Source organism: Lathyrus oleraceus, chromosome 1 (genome assembly GCF_024323335.1).
Source record: "Lathyrus oleraceus cultivar Zhongwan6 chromosome 1, CAAS_Psat_ZW6_1.0, whole genome shotgun sequence".
NCBI classification, from domain to species: domain Eukaryota; kingdom Viridiplantae; phylum Streptophyta; class Magnoliopsida; order Fabales; family Fabaceae; genus Lathyrus; species Lathyrus oleraceus.
In genome coordinates this window covers 273,775,757-273,798,917 of record NC_066579.1, presented here as the reverse complement: position 1 = coordinate 273,798,917, position 23,161 = coordinate 273,775,757, and the positions used below count along the sequence as shown (strand labels likewise).

The window sequence follows — 23,161 nt, the reverse complement described above, 5'->3', positions numbered from 1 at the left end:
ATGTCTATAGAGCTTAACTCATGTACCCCTCCTTGGGCTTCTTTCTTCTCAACTGTCGCTCGTTCAACTCCCCATGATTGATGGTTTTGACCCATATCTTCGATGAAGGCACTAGCTTCAGAATAAGGTTTGTTCATTAGCACACCGCCTGCGGCAGCGTCGATGGTCATCTTAGTGTTATAGTGAAGTCCATTATAGAAGGTCTGAATGATTAACCAATTTTCTAAACCATGATATGGGCATGCTCTTAACAGCTCTTTATATCTCTCCCAAGCTTCAAACAACGATTTTCCTTGGTTCTGGGTAAATTTGGTTATGTGGTTTCGAAGAACGACGGTCTTACTTGGGGGAAAGTATCTAGTAAGGAATACTTTTCTAAGGTTGTCCCAAGTTGTTATAGAATTGGGTAGAAGGGAATCTAACCATGATAGGGATTTATCTTTGAGGGACAAAGGGAATAATCTTAAACGGATTGCCTTAGGAGAAGCTCCATTGGTTTTAAATGTGTCTGCTAATTGGAGAAAGATTTTTAAATGTTGGTTTGGGTTCTCAGTAGCAAGACTTGTGAATTGTCTCAGAAATGAAATGGAGATTGGAGATCAAACCATAAGCATAATATTTTTAGCATTTTTAATACTAAAATAAACTAGAATTAAAAATAAAAGAAAGGTCAAACTTCAAAATTACTTCAAATCAACCTTGAAAGGTCCAAGTAATTTATCCCAAGTTCAACAAGGTCAAACAAAGTTTGACAAAAAAATTCAGCATTTTTAAAAGTCAGAAACTATTTTTAATCAATTAAAAATGAATAAAAATAACCTAATTGAACTAAAATCTCAAATAAATCTCAAATCAATTAAAAAATTGATGAGAATATTTTTCATAGATCCATCATCATTCAAATACGTTAGGAAAATATTTTTGTATTTTTTGAATATCAAAAACTATTTAAAATGAATTAAAAATAACCATAAAAGAGAAAATTCACAAAAAATATCAAATTATAAAATAAAAAATATTAAAAATCAAAATCAGAAACTAGAATTTATTTGGAGAAGAATGCAATTGGTCCCATATTTTTTGGATTTAAAATGAAGAAGATATTGATTTTTGAAAATTATTGGAATAAAAGAAATTAAATCAGAAAATCAAAAATGCCAAAAATCCAGAAGCGTCAGATCTGGATTCATTAATTGACGTGGCATATCTGAAGGCAGGGAGACGCGTGCGGACGGTGTACTTGAGTCAACAACATCACACATAGCCTTTAAAAAAGTCATAACATTGGATGCATGAGATTCAATCTGGAAACAGGAACGGACGCTCCTGATTGAATCGGGAGACCAGACGGTGGCCAGCGCCACCGTCTTCTCCGGCCAACCTCCGGCCATGTCCAAAATTTGTAGAGCTTCAAATCGAAACCAAAACGCACGATCCATACATCTTTGGAAAGCTGGGATGATGTACATCATCCCTGTGCCACTCAATTCCACTCTAGATCTCTATATTGAGAGAAATCAGAGATGGAAGTTCTGTGGTGTTCATCATGAACTTAATGGATTTCAAAAATTAAATGCACAGTCATGATGCCTCTATTGAGAGGACTTCAGCCAACACAAGATCCAAGCAAATAGGTCAATATATGATGAGTTTCGAAGAAAATATCAGTTGAAAAATAAACTTGAATTCTGGAGGTTTGAGCTCGATTCCTTGCTTTCTTTGCCAAAACAAAAGATCAATGAGCTGAAGGATGAAGGTTTAGAAGCTTTAGATCCAAGGATTCAACCAGATGTAGTTGAATTTTGGATCTGAAATTTTTTGAAGAAAAGTGAAATAGCTTCTTTGTTAATGGTTATGGATTCAGTTGTGCAACATCTCAGGCGCCATTAGGTTGGTTTTCAAGTGAAGCAAGCAAGTATATTTATAGCAAGAGCTGATGCAATGCATGATCAAACTCGTGTGCATGCGAATTGGGTCCTCCATGCATGGGCCTGTACAGGCGCATGTGAGGCCCAAAACTTGGTGCAAATGCAAGCTGAAATGAATGTGAGATGGTTTGGACGTGTAGCTTGGAGTGAATTAGCTTGTGTGATGAATTTCAACGTGTTATGCATAATCATGCCTAAAACTTCTCCTCTTCGAAACTGCCATTTGCCAAATCCAAACATGATCATGTGAGTAATGGTTGGAAAGGTTTTGATGCAAGGAACAATTGTTATGTTGGGAAAAAATCCATTTGGAGTGTGGAAATTGGTGAAATTGGAGTTTAAAGTGCAAGCTGTAAAACATGGAAAGGCAAAGTTTCTAAATTTGGCCAATGTTCAAGCCCTTCTGTTTTGTTGATGCAAGCCTCAAATGAAAAAACCTCCAACATCAAAGTTGTATATATTTTCAAGACAATCAAAATGGACTTAAATCTTGCATCATTTGGATTTTTTATGAAGAAGTTATGGGCACTTGAAGTTGGACTTTTTTGCCATTCAATGCATTTTGCCCAAAAGGACCTATAATGTCTTGCATTATCACATGTATTTCCTTTGAGATTTTGAAATTTTGTTCAACATAACATTTGAATTAGACATCTTAAAATCATAAAAAATGTGCTTGTATTTCCTTTCCAATGCATTTGATCCCACCTCAAAATCATAAAAAATGAATGAGTTATGTCCTTGGGAAGTTGACCCAAAATTAGGGTTTCAGTCAAAATGACCTATAATGTAATGGAATGGATGATGACCTTCCAATTTTCAAATCAATTTTTGATGAACATGAAAGTTGTTGATATTGTCCTTAAGAACACTGTTTCTTTTGGAACTATCTCCATTTGACCAACACATGAAAAGTTAGGTCTCAGTTCATTTCAGAATACTCAGATGAATTGATTGATCAACTTCTCAAGGCCATGACTCATATCTTGATGAATTGATGATTGAGGATACTCAAATAAGTTCAAATATGCATGAAATGATGAATTAAAGAACTTCGCTTGATTGTATTTGATCATGGGCTGAGGTTGCTCCAAGAGCAAGGCAATGTGGTGCACAGATGAATTAGGGTTTCATTGGGACACAAACCTCAAACCCTTTGACTTGCTTTGATCAAAATGATGAATTGAGATGCTAGGGAGGCGCATTTGATGGATGAGAGCTTTGGGAACCATTACCATGCTTGCTATCATCTCCTTTTGACCTTATTATTGCACAAAGGATCTCCTTGAAGCTCTTGACCTAGTGATTGCTTAAGCTACAAACAAAATATGTTAGTGACATATTTTTGTGCTTTTGGTTAGTAAACAAAATGAGAAAAGCAATGATATACAATTCAAGCATGCCTGGTGATATCAAACCAATCACAAGAAAACCCACCCAAAGGTAAAGGGAACCAAGATGCTTAATGATCCTTGAGGCAATGCAAATGCAATGTGATGATGCCATGAGGGATCTTAGGGACAAAATTGGGGTCTTACAGGAGCCACAAGTGCAAAATGTTGATTTTTAGGCTTTTTAGCTCATTTTCACTCCTTTTCTCGATCGGGGCTCTGATTCGACTGAAAACCTAAAAACAAAGGAAAACACAGTAATAACATAATAAAATAACAATAAAACAACTAAAATATGGTGAATTTCAGTGTCATCAAGGGGTCACTTTCAGGGTGGATATCTAGTTGGTTTATTTGCTTCCATTACTTGTATTTTGCAACTTCTATGTATTGCAGTCTATTTTCCCTTCAAAGGATGAATGAAAGTTGTGATTTTTCTCTATTGTGTTTTGCTTTATTTATGATTGTGAACGTGAATCGTCAAGTAGTTTTTGCAATGAATAAACATGAATAACTAAAAAGAGCTTTGCTTTAACACAAAAATTCATGCATCATCGGCATCTTTTGAAACACAAAAACATAAAAAACTCATCCATCCACCCTTTTTTCTGACCAAAACCACTCTCCAAAGCTGACTTTTCGGTACGATACACGAGGACGTCGACAAGCTGTCATGGAGCAACTTCAAGAGAACCAAGTTGTCCTTCAGGAAGAAGTATCTCAGATGCGGTCCCAAATGTGGCAGTTGATGGAGACTATTCAAGCAGTCGCAAGAGGCCAAGAGGTTATGGCAAAAATGCAAGAAGAAATGAACCAACGTGCCAGTACTACCAATCCTCCAACCCCTCCAGCGGTCAAGACTCCGACTCCAGTTCCTCTAGTTGATCCTCCAATTAACATTAATGCACCCGGCGGTGTTCCAAACGAAAATCCTCGTCCTCGTGTTTTTGAGACAAGCAACCAACACAATGCATTCTTCAGCCCAATGGATGCTTCTCAGGATGACGCCTTCGATTCAGCAACCAACGAGGTGGAGAGGAAGGTGAAGGCTATTAAGGGAAAGCTCAAGGCAATGGGGAGCACTGATGTTTTAGGCCTTGATGCGGAAAAAATGTGCTCGGTACCTGGGGTCATCATTCCGGCCAAGTTCAAAGATCCGGACTTTGAAAAATATAAGGGAAATAGCGACCCTAGGACACACATTAGGGCATACTGCCGAAAGATGGCTGCCTATTCCAGCGATGATCAACTTTTAATGCATTTTTTCCAAGATTCCCTCAGTGGGGCATCTTTGGATTGGTACATGCAACTTGAGGGAAACCATATTCACGCATGGAGGGAAATGGCTGAGGCATTCCTCATGCATTATCAGTACAACACTGATATGGCACCTAATCGCACACAGTTGCAAAATCTGACTCAGAGGTCTGAGGAGTCCTTCAAAGAGTATGCCCAACGGTGGAGGGAATTAGCTACTAGGGTACAACCCCCATTGCTATAAAGAGAATTGGTAGACATGTTAATGGGAAACCTGCAAGGTTCATACCTTGATAGAATGGTCGGGAGCACCTCTTTGGGCTTTTCCGACCTAGTCTTAGCCGGTGAAAGAATAGAAAATATGATTAAAATGGGAAAGATCCAGAACTCTGCCAGTACTTCTAGTGCATCGAAGAAACCTTTTGTTCCCTACGGTAAAAAATGAGAAGGCAAGACTAATGCCGCCTCCATCATTCGAACAAGAAATCATTTGCAATTCCTGTTCAAACTCAACAACAACAACAACGGTATCAACAACAAACGCAACGTCATTAACCATAATACCAACAACAACAACAACAAAGGATGCGAAGGCTCGAGAGAAGATTTGACACAGTTCCCATGCCTTATAGCCACATTCTATTATATTTATTAAGGGGATCACTTGTACAACTAAGGGAGTTAGGACCCCTACCAGCGGTTCTTCCTCCCGGTTATGATGCAAATGCCCGCTGTGAATTTCATTCTGGCGCTCCTGGGCATTCGATCGAGAATTATAAAGCATTAAATTACAAGGTTCAAGATCTTATTGATTCTGAGGCAATCACGTTCGCCCCTAAGAGGCCGAATGTAAATAATAACCCGATGCCCCCTCACAACAATGCATTAGTGAATATGATGGAAGCTGACAATGGAAGGAGGTTGATGTCTTGTATGGACGAGTTAAAAACACCACTCATCGAGATCAAGAATGCTTTAATGATGGATAAATCCTTTCCCATCTGTAGTAATGACTGTGAACACTGTCTTCTTAACCCGCAACAATGTAGAACGTTGAAGTCTGTCATACAACAATTAATGGACCAAGGGATCTTGGTGGTAGACTACCCGTCCACAAAGGAAGATGTGTCTACCCTCGAGATACCATAAGACGAAGTCCCTCCTTTGCAAATTCCATATGACTTCACTCAGTTAACTCTGTCGACAAATCTTGTTACTCCAATCATAATAATAGTTCCCACACCATTCCCATATGTTGACACCAAGGCAGTCCCATGGATGTATGAAATCTCAATCTACATTCATGGTCAGAAGATTCAAGAAGAACCGTTGAAGTGTAGTGATCCAATAATCAATATCACCGGCACTGGCGGAGTCACGAGAAGTGGAAGGATATTTGCATCGACACCCACTCCAATTGGAACTATCAATCCTTCAACTTCAGACAAAGGAAAACAAATTCATGGCGCTCGACAAAGATAAGACCCTGCACCTTTCAATGAAGTAGACGAGTTCTTACGCATTATCAATGTTGTCTTTATTAATGTGCTTGGAGGCCCATAGGGATGCTTTAGTAAAACTTCTGAGGACAACTCACGTACCGCAAGAGATCTCTGTTTGTGAGTTTGAAGGAGTAGTTAACAATATCTCTACTAGCTTAAGCTTGGGTTTCAGTGATGAAGAGCTTCCCGTCGAGGGGAGGAATCATAACAAGGCTATCCATATTTCTATGGAGTGTATGGACATGGTCCTCTCAAGAGTTTTGGTAGATATTGGGTCTTCCCTCAATGTGATGCCTAAGAGCTCCTTTGTTAAACTAACTGTTGAAGGACTCGTAATTAAGTCGAGTGAGCTTATAGTAAGAGCATTTGATGGGACTAGAAGGACTGTAATCGGTGAGGTGAATTTTCCTATGAAGATTGGTCCCCATACTTTCCTTATCACTTTCTTCGTAATAGATATCTATTCAGCCTATTGAAATTCTTAGCTGATGATAAACTAGTTGTTGTCGAGGGTGAGGAGGATATTGTGGTAAGTCACCTCGCATATTTCCGATACGTTGAAGGAGAAGGGGAGATAAGGGAAATCCCATTCCAATCATTTGAAGTTATCAATGTTGAAATGGTTTACCCAGCAAGGGATGAATCAAAAGATGTCGTATCTCTAATGGTATCTCTTAAAGACGCCCTGATAATCATAAATGATGGACACCCCCAAGGATGGGGAAGATTGCTTAAACTTCCTGCCAACAAGGACCACACCGGTTTACGATACAACTCCCAGAATTTGAAGAAGCCCGCGCCGATAGCTATAAGGGGATCAGTGCTCTCGCTACACAAAAACCTCTCAAGTCTTGGTTACCTTGATGACAACCGTATCTGTATCGTGGAAGAAGAACAAGAAGAAGATGATGGGTTGATCTTCACAAAGATTGATGGAAATGGTGCCACCAAATGGGCCGAGATTGAAATACCTAAAGTGGTCTTGATTGAAATGTAATTCCCAATGTTGTTTTCCTTCCTTTTTATCTAAAGAACCCATATCAATCCCAAGGCATGAGGGAATCATTTGTAGGGCCTCATCAAATTTCCTTATTAATCATTAATGAAAAAAGGTTCATGTTCGCAATCAATTTTGAGATCTTTTCCTTTCATTTATTTATTTCACCTTTTTTAAATGGCATTTTTCTTTTTAAAAAAAAATCATTTCAAATCATCCTTTCTTTCATACCAATAAAAGTGTGGACCTTAAATCATGCAGATCATCCTCGACAACCACCAATGACAATTTTGCTACGGTCTCATATGACATTGACAACCCGATTAATCGAGCTGATGAAGAGTGTGAGGAAGAGGCTAAACTCCCAAAAGAATTGGAAAGGCTGCTCAAGTAGGAGGAAAAAGTCATCCAGCCGCTAGAAGAATCAGTGGAAGTGATTAACCTTGGGACAGATGAGGAAGCGAAAGAAGTCTGAGTCGGCTCCGCTCTACAAGACGAGGTGAAGACAAAATTGATTGAGCTCTTGAAGGAATACAAAGATGTGTTTGCATGGTCATACCAAGATATGCCCGACGTCGATACTAACATTGTGGTCCACCATCTACCCCTTAAAGAAGAATGCCCTCCAGTAAAGCAAAAGCTACGAAGGACCCGTCCCGACATGGCTATGAAAATCAAGGAGGAGGTACAAAAGCAGCTCAACACCGGCTTCCTAGAGGTCTCCAATCATCCCCAATGGATAGCTAACATTGTGCTTGTACCTAAGAAGGATGGAAAACTAAGAATGTGCATAGATTATAGAGATCTAAATAGAGCAAGTCCCAAAGATGACTTTCCACTGCCACAGATTGACGTGCTAGTAGATAATACCGCTCAGTTCTCTGTTTTCTCTTTTATGGATGGTTTCTCCAGTTATAACCAGATCTGCATGGCTCAAGAAGATATTGTGAAAACCACTTTCATAACACCATGGGGCACCTTCTACTACAAGGTGATGCCTTTTGGATTGAAGAACGCATGCGCCATATACCAACGAGCCATGGTCACTCTCTTTCACGATATGATCCATAAAGAGATTGAGGTCTACATCGACGACATGATAGCCAGGTATCAAACCGAAGAAGAACACCTTGTCAATCTAGAAGAGCTGTTTGAGAGGCTGAGGAAGTTCAAATTGAGGCTTAATCCCAACAAATGCACATTTGGGGTAAGATCCGGAAAATTGATAGGCTTTACGTTAGTCAATGTGGCATCGAAGTAGATCCCGAAAAAGTAAAGGCCATACAAGCTATGCCTGCACCAAAACTGAGAAGGAAGTATGAGGATTCCTAGGTAGATTGAACTACATTGCTAGGTTCATATCTCACCTCACTGCCATTTGTGATCCAATCTTCAAACTTCTTCAAAAGGATCAAGCCATCATTTGGAACGATGACTGCCAAGACGCATTTGAGAAAATAAAGGAATATTTGCAAGAACCTCCTGTGTTGATGCCTCTTGTACCTGGTAGACCATTAATCAAATATCTCACTGTTCTCGAAGGATCAATGGGTAGTGTCCTCGGCCAACATGACGAGACTGGTAGAGAGTAGCTATTCGATGCTTGAAAAGACTTGTTGCGCACTAGCATGGGCTGCCAAACGTTTAAGAAAATACATGCCCACTCATACGACATTGTTGATCTCTAAGATGGATCCTATCAAATACATCTTTGAGAAGCCGACTCTAACCGGTAGAGTAGCCCGATGGAAAATGGCTTTAACCGAGTACGATATCCAACATGTCACTCAAAAGGCCATTAAAGGGAGCGTATTGTCTGATTATCTTGCACAACAGCCCTTGGAGGACTATCAGTCTATGCGTTTTGAATTCCCCGACGAGGATATCATGTTGATTAGGGATTATAACATCCCCGGTCCCGAGGAAGGACCCAAGACTGGATCCCGATGGACCATGGTTTTTTATGGAGCTTCTAATGCTCATGGCAATGGCGTTGGGGAAGTAATCACTTCTCTAACTAATTTCCACCTCCCCTTCACCGCCTGATTATGTTTTGAATGTACAAACAATATGGATAAATACGAGGCTTGTATCTTTGGTATTGACGCTGCTATCGATCTTAGAATCAAAATCTTGGAAGTCTATGGAGATTCAGCCTTGGTAATTATCCAAGTCAAAGGAGATTAGGATACTAGAGATCATAAGCTCATTCCTTACAAAGAGCATGTCTTGAAACTAGTCCCCTACTTCGGTGAAATTACATTCCACCACATCCCTCGAGAAGAGAATCAGCTAGCTGACGCTTTGGCAACTTTGACATCCATGTTTAAAGTTAAGTGGAAGAATGAAGTGTCGTCCTTTCACCTGAACTACTTAGAGGAACCTGCTTACTGTCTGGGAACAGAAGACGAAACTGACGGTCATCCTTGGTTCTATGACATCATGAAATTCTTAGAGAACCAAGAGTATCCTGCGGACGCATCCATCACCGACAAGAAGTATCTTCGAAAACTGTCATCCAAATTCTTCTTAAGTGGAGGGGTATTATACAAGAGAAATTATGATTCGGTTTTGCTTAGATGTGTGAACAAGAAAGAAGCAAACCAAATTATAATGGAAATTCATGAAGGATCCTTTGGGACGCATGCCAGTGGGAGCACTATGGTGAAGAAAATTTTAAGGGCCGGATACTACTGGACGACTATGGAGATTGACTGTCATCGCCACGTCCAAACCTGCCACAAGTGCCAGATCTACGCCGATAAGATCCATGTGTCGCCAACGCCTCTCAATGTCCTAACATCACCTTGGACTTTCGCCATGTAGGGCATTGACGTGATCGAACGCATAGAGCCAACTGCCTCGAACGGACACCACTTCGTCCTTGTAGCCATTGACTATTTCACAAAATGGGTAGAAGCAGCCTCGTACGCCAACGTTACCAGACAAGTGGTGACTCGATTCCTCAGGAAAGAAATCATCTTCCGTTATGGGGTCCCCAACAAGATCATTATTGATAATGGATCTAACCTCAATAATAAAATGATGAAATAGCTATGCCAAAATTTCAAGATCGACCACCACAACTCATCGCCTTATAGGCCTAAGATGAATGGCGTTGTTGAAGCAGCTAACAAAAACATCAAGAAGATCGTGCAAAAGATGGTGGAAACCTACAAATATTGGCACGAAATTCTCCCACTCGCATTACACAACTATCGTACTTCCGTACGCACTTCCACTGGGGTAACTCCCTTCTCCCTTGTGTGCGGCATGGATGCAGTCTTACCGATCGAAGTAGAGATTCCTTCCTTAAGGATTTTGACAGATGCTAAGCTTGATGAGTCTGAGTGGGTACAATCTCGATTTGACCAACTAAACCTCATTGATGAGAAGCGCTTAGCAGCCATTTGCCATTGCCAACTCTAACAAAAGCGCATCAAGAGGGCACATGACAGAAAGGTTTTCCCCCGCAGCCTAAAGGCCGGAGACCTTGTATTGAAAAATATTCTTCCAATCCATACTGACCCAAGGGGAAAATGGACGCCAAACTATGAAGGTTCATATGTTGTAAGAAAGATCTTCTCCGGAGGAGCCTTGATCCTTGCAACTATGGATGGTGAAGATCTTCCATCCCCGGTGAATGCGGATGCAGTCAAAAAATACTATGCTTAAAATATATATATATATATATATATATATATATATATATATATATATATATAAATATATATATATAAAATATATATATATATATATATATATATATATATATATATATATATATATCCCGGTAGACTGAACACCCGAAAGGGCGGTCTAGGCAAAAAGTAGGGATTTAATAAGAGCAAGAGGTTGCATCCAGCAAGTCAATCTTATCACCCTTCTTCAAAAAAGCAAGATCAAAGGGCGACTGTAGCGGGAAATTCATGATCATTAAGCTATTGACAGGCTAAAGATCAATTAATAAGAGTCGCCACTGCGCTTTTATTGTTTCCAAGGGAAATGGGGAAAAGTACGAACAAAACCCAAATAGTAAGAAGTTTTAAAATAAAAATCAGAGATCACAGGTAACGGGTTTGGTTACACAAAGGGAAGGTGTTAGCACCCAAAGTGTCCTAGGTACTCCTAGGGAGCCCTTTTTGTGTGCATATGTATTTTGTACAAAGTGATATTTACAAACAAATAGAATGGGGGGATGAGAAAAGAATTCATTAGTTATATTTTTATGTTTGACAAGACCTTCGATCTCGTTCCTACGTACAGACATATAAATGAGGGATCAAAACCTTGTAGTTCGTGCTAGAAATTTTAAAGTGAGTATGTTGGTTTTAACAAAAATTATGCTTGAAAGGCACAAAGGCCTAAAAATGGTTTGAATGAGTTAGTTCTTTTTGGCTTTTTTAAAGTTTAAGTCAAGTATAGTTAAGTTTATTTACAAGTTTGATTTAAGAAAATAAGTTTGAAAATGCAATGTGTCATACGGTGAACTGACTTTGGTGTGTTTTTGCTTTGGAAAGCAAATGTCGCGGATAGCAAGAGTCGCCACCGACTTTTCTTTTATCCAATAAGGAAAGGTGGAAAAGAACAGGAAAGACCTTGATTAGATTTTGGGTTCGGGAGGTACATTATACAAAGGGAAGGTGTTAGCACCCTTTGTATCCATGGTTATCCATGGGCTCTTAATTGCTGGATCACTTATGTTTTTCTTGTCTGAAAAAGTGTTTGTGAACTGCTTAGAAAATGTTTTGAAAAGAGAGTTTAGCTTTGTAATGATTCTTGTCCGAATGTATACAAAGTATTTATCTCATTTAATTTTGAAAGTTGTTTAGAAAAATATAACTTGGCAATGATTCTAGTATGAATGTATACCAAGTGGTGATTTTCTAGTAGATGTTTTGCAAAGTGTGATGTATGAAAATTTTTGTAGGTTGTGAGTCAGCAATTAAGAGTTATACCTACCCAAGGTCTTTATGGGTATTTCCTATCCTTATGAGGGTAAAATTGTCCTTACTATTGAGAAGTAAGTAGTTTCATCCTTTGGATGTAAAAGGGTCATCGTAGGGTCATCGATTGGTCATGGAAGGCAACATTTCTAAGGATACCTTAGCATTCGAAGGGGAGATCATCATTAACCGTAGGCTACAACGACGGGTCATCGAGGGACAAAATCATATATTTGCAAGCAACATCCGAGGGACAATGATTTATTTTATGATGATTTAATCGAAGGGTCTTTGCTAAGTGTATCCCCACATTCGCGGGACATGACCATAATACCGTAATACCGTAAGGCAACAAAGAGAGATCCAAGATCACATATTCAAAGGCAATATTTTACAATCAATTAGGTAGTTGTAATCAATTAGGTAATTAGGGTGGATCTCCACAAGGGTATCCCACAAATTAAGTGGAATACCTAGCAAGCTACCTTCTCCGGGAGTATGTGAACCCTTACAAAATTCAGCAAACAGGTCAGAATACCAAATCAGGGTGCAATCGAGAATTACACCACAAAAGAAACACAGCGGTAGGAATGCCAGGCAAAATAACACATGGTTAAAATAAAACAGATCAGATAAGCATAGAACAGAACAGAAAAATCGGCGACTGTCACGTTCGCCCCTGCCTCGCCTAGCGAAGGCTTAGCAAATACTCGCTACATGCTCGCTTAGCGATGTGCTAGCGAGCGGCTGCGGGTTCTGGTTTTGGTAAGAGTACAATTCCAGAAAGCTCCAAACCCTATGGCATCCATTACAGAAATTACATGGTTAAACGTTCAAGATATTCATACATACTTAAATTCACATGCAAAAACTTAAGATATTTTAATAGATTCAATCATAATGCCACATGCAAGTTAAGATCATAAAGCGGTAATAGTAATGCAAACCTGTTTGCAACTGAATTGCAACCTTGAATTGGCAAGTCGCTCTTAGGGTTGGCGCCGGATTAAGTTGGGCGGAGGTAACCTTGGTGCAGATGAGTTTCCTTCAGGGTTTCCTTGAGGGTTGCTCTGAATTCTCTGGGTTAGCCTCAAGGGTTTGCTGTGCTGCTTCTGTTAGGGTTTCCTTGCTAGGGTTTCTGTCCGTCTGTCTCTGTCCCCTTTTTCTGAATGAAGCTCTGCTATTTATAATAATTTTTGTTACCTGATGGGCTCAGAATGAAGCCCAGAATTTTCTGGTATTCGCAAGATTCGCTAGGCGAGTGGCGTAGCGAAGGGTTCGCTAGGCGAAGGAGTTGCTCGCCTAGCGAGCATGCCAGTTTGGACCATTTTCTGGATTTGGCCACCTGTGTGCTGGGTCTTTGTTCTTTTAAGATCAATGCCTTGAACAATGAGTTGGAGTGTCTTGAAAAATGTCTTGCAAGATTAACGGGCAAAATTTGGGGTATGACAGCTGCCCCTGTTCAATATTCTTGAACCGAGAGAGTTAGAATGGTATGTATGTCATTCGTGGTCTGGAGGTGGAAGATTATTGAACACTAGAATGCCCCAAATATTTGCACTTGTTAATCAAAGGTTAGTCTTGATGGAGATGGGCTTAGAGATGCCATCCAGGAAGTTAGATGATGAAAGATCAGAATGGGTCATACACTGCTAGGGATAAAGGATCAGAATGGATCATACACTAGATCGTATCTGAATCGCGGAATGAGTTATTCATTAGGCGGGTGACTTCGCTGGGGAGGAAAGATCAGAATGGATCGTACGCTAGATCGTATCTGAGTTGCAGAATGAGCCATACGTTAGGTTGTATCTGAAAAAAGGGGTCAGAATGGATCGTACGTTAGATCGCATCTGAGTTGAAGATCCAAATGGGTCGTACGTTAGACCGTATTGGAGTTGCAGAATGAGCCGTACATTAGGCTGTATCTGAAAAAGAAAGTAGTCATACGCTAGACTACACCCCGGAATGTACCGTATGCTAGGCAATATCTGAGGATTTGAAGGTCAGAATGGATCGTACGTTAGATCGTATCTGAGTTGCAGAATGAGTCGTACGTTAGGATGTATCTGAAGAAGAAAGTAGTCGTACGCTAGACTACACCCCGGAATGTACCGTACGCTAGGCAGTATCTGAGGATTTGAAGGTCCAAATAGGTCGTACGCTAGACCGTATTGGAGTTGCAGAATGAGCCGTACGTTAGGCTGTATCTAAAGAAGAAAGTAGTCGTACGCTAGACTACACCCCGGAATGTACCGTACGCTAGGCAGTATCTGAGGATTTGAAGGTCCAAATAGGTCGTACGCTAGACCGTATTGGAGTTGCAGAATGAGCCGTACGTTAGGCTGTATCTGAAGAAGAAAGTAGTCGTACACTAGACTACACCCCGGAATGTACCGTACGCTAGGCAGTATCTGAGGATTTGAGGATCAGAATGGATCGTACGTTAGATCGCATCTGAGTTGAAGGAGTCATATGTTGAGCTGAATCAGAATGAACCGTACGTTAGGCTGTATCTGATAATGTTTGTTGTATTTGCAGTAAATGTCTGAGATGGGCTTAAAGATGCCACCATTAGGAGGATATCAGAATGCTTGTCAGAATGAATGTTCATATAGACTATATCTGAGGGATGTATTTGAATCTTGAACGTAATCGATAAAGATATCCGTCTGAATGGACCTTTGTTTTGACTGCATCAGGAGGATAATTAACCTGAAAAATAAAGTTAGCTTCATGCTATGTCATGATGCATGAGATGTTTTATGCTTTCGGAAATAAATGCGAATTTTGTAGGCATGCGTATGCTGTGAAATGATGTAATGAATGAACTATGCATGAGGAAGGTTCTTCCAGGGGAAAATAAATCCCAATATTCTGGTTGGGAACATTTGTATCGATGACCCTCTCTTAGCTGGGGATACTTGATTTCTGTCTGATGGTAGAGATATTCAACAGAGTCTGGCTGGGGGATGGAGGAGATGATTCGTCTGTCTAGCGATGCCAATTCCTTCTGGGGAGTAACTGGTTTATGCTGGGGAATAGAACTAGCAACTGGATTCGTTGGAAAGCATGGTTAGACCTTCTCCTCGATCCTGAAGTCTTTTAGTAATTGCTATTTCCGTTTTATGCATGTATTTTGATAAACCTCGATCATATTCAAATGCATATATCAATTCAGATTGAATCAATGGACGTTTATGCATGCAAAACAGAGAAAGTAAAACAAAGCATCTTTTTGGAAATGAAATTGTATTGATTTTGAAAGAGGGCCTATAAACAGGCAATTTGAGCACAAGGAGACAGAAATCCTAGTAAGAGGAAATCGTCGAGACAACTAAGAAAAGCTATGAAGAAAAAGTCCTATTGATTTTAATTCTGCCACTGTCATTATGTCTTCAAGCATCTCATCTCCTACTGTCGGATTAGAAGTGATTGGCTGGTTCAATCCCTTGGATTTGGGTGAAGTTGTCTGAGACCGGGACATAGTCATACGCTTTTAATCCCTAATTTTTGCCTGGACCGCCTTTTTAGGTTTTCAGTCCACCAGGATACCTTTTTTTGCCTAAGCCGCCTTTTCAGGTTTTCGACTTGCCGGGTGTACATTTTTATATGTTTATCCCTAATTTTTGCCTGGACCGCCTTTTCAGGTTTTCAGTCCACCAGGATACCCTTTTTTGCCCAAGCCGCCTTTTCAGGTTTTCGACTTGCCGGGTGTACATTTTTATATGTTTATCCCTAATTTTTGCCCGAACCCTTTTGGTTCGCCGGGATGCCCTTACTTTTGCCTAGATACGTCGACCTAGTAGGTCTCTTTTATGCGTAGTATTTTTTAACTATGTCTGCGTTCACGGGATGTGGGAAGTCTTCGCCATCCATCGTAGCAAGTATCATGGCTCCACAAGAGAATACCTTCTTAACTACAAATGGCCCTTCGTAGGTGGGAGTCCATTTGCCCCTGGGATCACTTTGTGGTAGAATGATACGCTTGACCACCAAGTCGCTGATTTGATACACCCGTCTCTTGACCTTTTTGTTAAATGCATGGGTCATGCGCTTCTGATATATCTGCCCATGACTAACAGCCGCAAGTCTCTTTTCATCAATCAAATTTATCTGATCGAGTCGGGTCTGAATCCATTCATCCTCGTCTAAACCTGCCTCTTTCATGATTCTTAGAGAAGGAATCTGAACTTCCACTGGTAAGACGGCTTCCATGCCGTAGACTAAAGAGAAAGGAGTTGCCCCTGTCGAAGTTCGTACTGAAGTGCGATAACCATTAAGAGCAAATGGTAACATCTCATGCCAGTCTTTGTATGTTACTGTCATCTTTTGTATGATCTTCTTAATATTCTTATTAGCAGCCTCCACGGCGCCTTTCATCTTTGGCCGGTACGGAGAAGAGTTATGGTGTTTTATTTTGAACTGCGTGCAGAGTTCAGTAATCAGCTTGTTGTTCAAATTGGTACCATTATCAGTGATAACTCTTTCAGGGACGCCATATCGACAAATAAGACTATTCTTGATGAACCGTGCCACCACATTCTTGGTGACGGAAGCAAATGAGGCCGCCTCTACCCACTTTGTAAAGTAATCAATAGCAACAAGGATGAAACGATGTCCATTAGAAGCAGTAGGTTTAATCTCCCTGATCATATCAATGCCCCACATTGCAAAGGGCCAAGGGGTTGTCCACACGTTTAATGGAGCAGGAGGCACATGTTCTTCCGGAGAGGGCAGGTTTTTCAAATATATATTTGATAGGATCCATCTTAGAAATCAATAAAGTGGTATGATTCAACATATACCGTCTTAGTCGGCGAGCAGCCCAAGCCAAAGCATAGCAAGTCTTCTCAAGCAGTGAATATCTTGTTTCACAGTCGGTACACTTTTTGCTAAGGTGGTATATTGCATGCTCTTTTCAACTAGACTCGTCATGTTGCCCCAACACACACCCCATCGAATTTTTTTAACATGGTCAAATACATGATTAGAGGTCTTCCTTCAACTGGTGGCATCAGAATTGGAGGTTCTTGGAGATACTTCTTGATTTTGTCAAAAGCTTCTTGACATTCATCATTCCATATTGTCTCCTGATTTTTCCTCAGTAATTTTCTTGTCTACTTCAGTACCTAGATTTCATTTGATTCCTCATGCGGCTGTATAGTCTTTTCTTCTTGCAATACCAGTCTGGCAAGCTCTTCAGGTACTTCACAATCTTCCTCACTTCCATCCTCGGTTTGGTAGATCGGATTTTCGAAGACATAATTAACAACAGCAGAATTATTATCAACAGGATCCAGAGTGAATATGGATATGAAATTTGTTACGTGAGTGTGTGCAAGAAAACATAGCTTATTTGAAAGATGACAGGAAAGATAAAGAGCGCAATATTTGAATGCAAAAAAAAAAGGTCCATTGATTTATTGAATGTGAATATGCTTATGAAAATGACAAAACCTTTAACAAAATTTGATACATTAAAATAAGGAATAACAATTACTCCTGACTAAAGGAAATCGGGATAGTGTCTTCAGCCTTCCAATTGTCGAGTCCGTTGCCAACTGTTGGAAAAATCCAGCTATCCAAGTCACAATCATTATCGGCATCTTCCACAGCATTAACAGTCTTGTCAAGATTAGGCAGAGGAGCAGTGATGACATTAGGAGTCTCTTGAGGATCCGAGGTAGCCGCCTGTATCTTTCCACTTCGAATGCCGCTTTCAACATGTTCACCTGTTAATATAAGTTCAATGAAACCCGACGAGGAACTTCTCAATAGATGGCTGTAGAATGGACCAGTCAGTGTACCCATGAACATGTCCACTAATTCTCGATCAGTCATAGGGGGTTTGACTCTGCCAGCCAAATCTCTCCATTTTTGGGCATATTCTTTGAAGCTTTCCTTAGAGCCCATAGTCATATTCTGCAACTGTAGCCGAGTAGGCGCTAATTCAGAATTATACTGGTAATGCTTGTAGAAAGTTGTCGCTAAATCAGTCCAGGTGTGGATGTTAGAGCTCTCGAGCTGATAATACCACTCCAACTGTGTGCCAGACAGACTCTCTTGGAAGAAATGGATCCATAGATTTCTATCAGTGGTATACGGCTGAATCTTTCTCACATAAGCTCTCAGATGCATCTGAGGACAAGACACACCATCATATTTAGTGAACGCGGGGACCTTGAATTTGCGGGGAATGACCACATCAGAGACCAGACCTAAGCTTTCGAAATCCAGACCGGGCGCCTTCTGACCCTCCATAGCTAGCATACGTTCTTCCAACAACTTGTACTTATCATCTTTTGGAGAGTACTGTTCATTCTCATAATCTTCATCTTTATCCTCCTGAATGAAAGGATCAGCATTCTCATCTTCTGAATCTGTCCCCTCTTCTTGATCCTTCGGAAATCTAATCTTGACTCCTGCAGCCTGTCCTTTACGGCTTCTTCCCGGGTTAATGCAACTCACAGGTTTCTGGTCTTTCTTCTTCTCGAGCAAGAGAGCCTTCAGTTCCTCCTGCCCCTTGGATAAGCTCAAGATCATCTCTTGGAATTGAGCGCTCTAAGCCTGGAGATCTTTGACAGTTTGTTCAAGGGCCATTTTTCTGTCTGCAATAGGAAGACCGTGAGAACATGGATCCTTTAGAATACCCGTTATGCAATGTTATGTCATGCTATGCAATGTATGAAATGTTTTCAAGGACTTTTGGAATTTAACTTTGCGTAAACCACCAAGAAAGGAAGTTTTATTAATAATTTTGTAATCAATATTTATTACAACAAAATAATAAAATACAATGACAGCTCAAGTCTCCCAGGGACGGCTTCTTTTCGGGCGAAGATATGTATTGAGTCTTCGTTCCTCATTAAGCTGGCTGGTGAGTTCTAACACTTTCTTCCTTTCAGCACAGAACTGGGCTTCAAAAGCATCCCTTTCCTCTCTTAACTGGATCCAGGATCTTTTCAATTCTTCAACATTGGTAGGCATATCCGGATAAGGAATGATCTGAGAAATACCTCCTTCAACTTCTGGCTCAACAATCAGCGGTCCGACTGCAAGATATGGCATGCCAAGTTCACGAGCTCTTGCGCGTACCCATCTGAGATAAGGTTCCATAGGAATAGAGTTTTTCTGTCCTAAAACGCTTCTTTTCACCATGCCCCAAGCTCGTACTAATCTTTGACGGAGACCTTGGGAATCGTTGTCATAGTCAAACACAGTGCCTTGGATAATTATTTCATGTGGACCATCTCTTCGAGCACAACCAAACTGACGTAGGGCTAAAGCAGGATTATAAGTAATACCTCCCCTCATCCCCAGGAGTGGTACGTTAGAGAATTCTCCACAACGGTCAATGAGGATAACATTTTCTTCGCGATAAGGACACCAACGGATGTCTGAATGGGAAAGTGACATTATCCTTTGAGACCATTTCAAATTCTGCTCACTCTTCAAGACTGATTGAGGAAGGTGCGAAATAAACCACCTGGATAATAAAGGTACGCAACACATGAGAGTCCCTTGCCTTTTCATAGTACGGGTGTGAAGGGAATGCAAAATATCTCCAAGCAAGGTAGGCACACGGTTATGAGTGAGAAATATCTTAATAGCATTCATGTCTATGAATTGATCCGGGTTAGGAAATAGCACCAAACCATAGATTAGTAATGCTAGGACATCTTTGAAAGCATGGACATTCATATATTTTAAGAATTCTCGGGCCTTATTTATCAGAAACTTGGCAAGTAAACCCTTAACTCCACTTCTTGTTACCCAATTAGTTTCAATGTCGGACTTTGTCATGTGTAAAGCTGCGGCAACTTCTTCAGACTTCGGACTCTTTTATAAACCACTGAAAGGTATTTGATCAAGGATAGGTATCCCAAGCATCCTGGAGAATTCTTCTAATGTGGGTACCAACTGATAATCTGGGAAAGTGAAGCAATGATGTTTAGGATCGACGAACTGGAATAGAACTCTCATCATATCTTCTTTGAAACCAGTGGTAACCAAATTAAGGAGAGAACCATGTTTTTTGATGAACTGAGCCTGATCAGGAAGTTCTGACACTAAATCCTTTAGTTGAGGAGAGATGGCTACAAAATTGATCCGAATGGTCTTCCTGGAAGCCATAGCCTTACGAAACAGAGCAAAGTTAAATCCCTAAGTCCTTGAAATGATTAGTGCAATGTCATGACGTTATGATGTTATGATGTTATGATATTATGATGTTATGTAAACAACAAGCACAAACAAGTCACACAACAATCATTCCTAGGTTTTAAGGCTTGCATGAGTTCCATAGGTAAGTACCCTCCCCATTGAAGTTTGGTTGGTTCAACCTGTCCTAGAATAGTAACCGGGTTCTAGAAGGATCTCAAATCATTGACCTTCCTTTAAGTCCACTTCAGTGCAACACCAAGTGGTTGACCGAAGCTTCCCTAAAGTCCAATCTCAAAGAGTGTAGTATCGAGTCTCAACCAACCCCAGTCGGAACCGAAGTCAGTTATCTCACTACTTTCTAATGGCTAGGATGAGTCAATTAGGGTTCTAAAGGTCTGGTTAATGCTTTGATGACACCACACGGAAGCCAAATTTTTCCTCAAGTAAACATGAGGAACATCAGGACATCCAAAGTGTCACATTAACCGTAGCCATCATTTTGACTATTCCAGTATACGCCGGATAGTCGCGATGATCTTTTGCTACTTACCTAAGGTACACTAGATCCGGGTGTAGGATCTTTCACTCAAGCATAAAATACCCAAGCAATCCCTTAAAAGTAAATCAGACAATTTAAATAAGTGATCTTGTTTTTAAGATAACCTCTCTTTAATGTCCCCAGCAGAGTCGCCAGTTCTGTCATACGGTGAACTGACTTTGGTGTGTTTTTGCTTTGGAAAGCAAATGTCACGGATAGCAAGAGCCGCCACCGACTTTTCTTTTATCCAATAAGGAAAGGTGGAACAGAACAGGAAAGACCTTGATTAGATTTTGGGTTCAGGAGGTACATTATACAAAGGGAAGGTGTTAGCACCCTTTGTATCCATGGTTATCCATGGGCTCTTAATTGCTGGATCACTTATGTTTTTCTTGTCTGAAAAAGTGTTTGTGAACTGCTTAGAAAATGTTTTGAAAAGAGAGTTTAGCTTTGTAATGATTCTTGTCCGAATGTATAAAAGTATTTATCTCATTTAATTTTGAAAGTTGTTTAGAAAAATATAACTTGGCAATGATTCTAGTATGAATGTATACCAAGTGGTGATTTTCTAGTAGATGTTTTGCAAAGTGTGATGTATGAAAAATGTTTTAGGTTGTGAGTCAGCAATTAAGAGTTATACCTACCCAAGGTCTTTATGGGTATTTCCTATCCTTATGAGGGTAAAACTGTCCTTACTATTGAGAAGTAAGTAGTTTTATCCTTTGGATGTAAAAGGGTCATCGTAGGGTCATCGATTGGTCAAGGAAGGCAACATTTGTAAGGATACCTTAGCATTCGAAGGGGCGATCATCATTAACCGTAGGCTAAAACGACGGGTTATCGAGGGGAAAAATCATATATTCGCAAGCAACATCCGAGGGACAATGATTTATTTTATGATGATTTAATCGAAGGCTCTTTGCTAAGTGTATCCCCACATTCGCGGAACATGACCATAATATCGTAATACCGTAATGAAACAAAGAGAGATCCAAGATCACATATTCAAAGGCAATATTTTACAATCAATTAGGTAGTTGTAATCAATTAGGTAATTAGGGTGGATCTCCACAAGGGTATCCCACCAATAAAGTGGAATACCTAGCAAGCTACCTTCTCCGGGAGTATGTGAACCCTTACAAAATTCAGCAATCAGGTCAGTATACCAAATCAGTGTGCAATCGAGAATTACACCACAAAAGAAACACAGTGGTAGGAATCTCAGGCAAAATAACGCATGGTTAGAATAAAACAGATCAGATAAGCATAGAAAAGAACAGAAAAATCGGCGACTATCACGTTCGCCCCTGCCTCGCCTAGCGAAGGCTTAGCGAATACTCGCTACATGCTCGCTTAGCGATGTGCTAGCGAGCGGCTGCGGGTTCTGGTTTTGGTAACAGTACAATTCCAGAAAGCTCCAAACCCTATGGCATCCATTACAGAAATTACATGGTTAAACGTTCAAGATATTCATACATACTTAAATTCACATGCAAAAACTTAAGATATTTTTATAGATTCAATCATAATGCCACATGCAAGTTAAGAACATAAAGCGGTAATAGTAATGCAAACCTGTTTGCAACTGAATTGCAACCTTGAATTGGCAAGTCGCTCTTAGGGTTGGCGCCGGATTAAGTTGGGCGGAGGTAACCTTGGTGCAGATGAGTTTCCTTCAGGGTTTCCTTGAGGGTTGCTCTGAATTCTCTGGGTTAGCCTCCAGGGTTTGCTGTGCTGCTTCAGTTAGGGTTTCCTTGCTAGGGTTTCTGTCCGTCTGTCTCTGTCCCCTTTTTCTGAATGAAGCTCTGCTATTTATAATAATTTTTGTGACCTGATGGGCTCAGAATGAAGCCCAGAATTTTCTGGTATTCGCAAGCTTCGCTAGGCGAGTGGCGTAGCGAAGGGTTCGCTAGGCGAAGGAGTTGCTCGCCTAGCGAGCATGCCAGTTTGGGCCATTTTCTGGATTTGGCCACCTGTGTGCTGGGTCTTTGTTCTTTTAAGATCAATGCCTTGAACAATGAGTTGGAGTGTCTTGAAAAATGTCTTGCAAGATTAACGGGCAAATTTTGGGGTATGACAGCTGCCCCTGTTCAATATTCTTGAACTGAGAGAGTTAGAATGGTATGTATGCCATTCGTGGTCTGGAGGTGGAAGATTATTGAACACTAGAATGCCCCAAAAATTTGCACTTGTTAATCAAAGGTTAGTCTTGATGGAGATGGGCTTAGAGATGCCATCTAGGAAGTTTGATGATGAAAGATCAGAATGGGTCATACACTGCTGGGGATAAAGGATCAGAATGGATCATACACTAGATCGTATCTGAATCGCGGAATGAGTTATTCATTAGGTGGGTGACTTCGCTGGGGAGGAAAGATCAGAATGGATCGTACGCTAGATCGTATCTGAGTTGCAGAATGAGCCGTACGTTAGGCT

General features: G+C 40.5%; 1 non-coding gene across 1 annotated transcript; it reads left to right on the top strand.

Annotated features, from left to right (window-relative positions):
- Nucleotides 1-225: 225 nt before the first annotated feature.
- LOC127116666 (small nucleolar RNA R71) lies at nt 226-332 on the top strand. The gene has a single exon (XR_007801469.1). It is a non-coding gene; the product is annotated as a small nucleolar RNA R71 (small nucleolar RNA).
- Nucleotides 333-23,161: the final 22,829 nt, after the last annotated feature.